Below are 2572 nucleotides of genomic sequence, written 5' to 3' on the forward strand. Positions count from 1 at the left end.
GTTTATACTAGATGATAGGAACAGTGTGGACAATTTTCAGCAAGTTGCAACATTGAAATACAGAAATAACCACTTTTCCGTAAACATGGTCTTAATCATGTTTGATACACCCTGGATGTAATTCGTTTTTGCAGAACTGTTTAAACTACATGATAGGAATTCTTTGGTAAATTTTCAACAAGTTGCAACATTGAAATACAGAAATAACCACGTTTTCATAAACAAGGTCTAAATCATGTTTGATGCACTCAGGATGTAACAATTGTTTTGGTTCTGTTTAAACTAGATGATAGGAACACTGTGGACAATTTTCGGGAAGTTGCAACTGAAATACAGAAATAACCACTTTTCCATAAACAAGGTCTAAATCATGTTTGATGCACTCAGGATGTAAAACAAATTGTTCTGTTTAAACTAGATGATAGGAACACTGTGGACAATTTTCAGCAAGTTGCAACATTGATATACAGAAATAACCACTTTTCCATTAACAAGGTTTAAATCATGTTTGATGCACTCAGGATGTAACCATTTTTTGTTCCATTTAAACTAGATGATAGGAACACTGTGGACAATTTTCAGCAAGTTGCAACATTGATATACAGAAATAACCACTTTTCCATAAACAAGGTTTAAATCATGTTTGATGAAATCAGGATGTAAAAAAATGGTTGTTTAAACTAGATGATAGGAACACTGTGGAATTTTCAGCAAGTTGCAACACTGAAATACAGAAATAACCACTTTTCCATAAACAAGGTCTAAATCTTGTTTGATGCACTCTGGATGTAATTCGTTTTTGCAGAACTGTTTAAACTAGATGATCGGAACACTGTGGACAATTTTCAGCAAGTTGCAACATTGAAAACAGAAATAACCACTTTTCCATAAACAAGGTCTAAGTCATGTTTGATGCACTCAGGACTTAAACATGTTTTGTTCTATTTAAACTAGATGATAGGAACACTGTGGACAATTTTCAGCAAGTTGCAACATTGAAAAACAGAAGTAACCACTTTTCCAAAAACAAGGTCTAAATCATGTTTGATGCACTCAGTATGTAAAAAAAGATGTTCTGTTTAAACTAGATGATAGGAACACTGTGGACAATTTTCAGCAAGTTGCAACATTGAACTACAGAAATATCACTTTTCCATAAACAAGGTCTACATCATGTTTGATGCACACAGGATATTAAAAAATTGTTCAGTTTAAACTAGATTAATAGGAACACTGTGGACAATTTTCAGCAATTTGCAACATTGAAATACAGAAATAACCACTTTTCCGTAAACATGGTCTTAATCATGTTTGATACACCCTGGATGTAATTCGTTTTTGCAGAACTGTTTAAACTACATGATAGGAATTCTTTGGTAAATTTTCAACAAGTTGCAACATTGAAATACAGAAATAACCACGTTTTCATAAACAAGGTCTAAATCATGTTTGATGCACTCAGGATTTAAACATGTTTTGTTCTATTTAAACTAGATGATAGGAACACTGTGGACAATTTTCAGCAAGTTGCAACATTGAAAAACAGAAGTAACCACTTTTCCAAAAACAAGGTCTAAATCATGTTTGATGCACTCAGTATGTAAAAAAATATGTTCTGTTTAAACTAGATGATAGGAACACTTTGGACAATTTTCAGCAAGTTGCAACATTGAACTACAGAAATATCACTTTTCCATAAACAAGGTCTACATCATGTTTGATGCACACAGGATATTAAAAAATTGTTCAGTTTAAACTAGATAATAGGAACACTGTGGACAATTTTCAGCAATTTGCAACATTGAAATACAGAAATAACCACTTTTCCGTAAACATGGTCTTAATCATGTTTGATACACCCTGGATGTAATTCGTTTTTGCAGAACTGTTTAAACTACATGATAGGAATTCTTTGGTAAATTTTCAACAAGTTGCAACATTGAAATACAGAAATAACCACGTTTTCATAAACAAGGTCTAAATCATGTTTGATGCACTCAGGATGTAACAATTGTTTTGGTTCTGTTTAAACTAGATGATAGGAACACTGTGGACAATTTTCGGGAAGTTGCAACTTTGAAATACAGAAATAACCACTTTTCCATAAACAAGGTCTAAATCATGTTTGATGCACTCAGGATGTAAAACAAATTGTTCTGTTTAAACTAGATGATAGGAACACTGTGGACAATTTTCAGCAAGTTGCAACATTGATATACAGAAATAACCACTTTTCCATTAACAAGGTTTAAATCATGTTTGATGCACTCAGGATGTAACCATTTTTTTGTTCCATTTAAACTAGATGATAGGAACACTGTGGACAATTTTCAGCAAGTTGCAACATTGATATACAGAAATAACCAATTTTCCATAAACAAGGTTTAAATCATGTTTGATGAAATCAGGATGTAAAAAAATGGTTGTTTAAACTAGATGATAGGAACACTGTGGAATTTTCAGCAAGTTGCAACACTGAAATACAGAAATAACCACTTTTCCATAAACAAGGTCTAAATCATGTTTGATGCACTCTGGATGTAATTCGTTTTTGCAGAACTGTTTAAACTAG

This window comes from Oncorhynchus keta, chromosome 35 (genome assembly GCF_023373465.1).
Source record: "Oncorhynchus keta strain PuntledgeMale-10-30-2019 chromosome 35, Oket_V2, whole genome shotgun sequence".
Classification (NCBI taxonomy): Eukaryota; Metazoa; Chordata; class Actinopteri; order Salmoniformes; family Salmonidae; genus Oncorhynchus; species Oncorhynchus keta.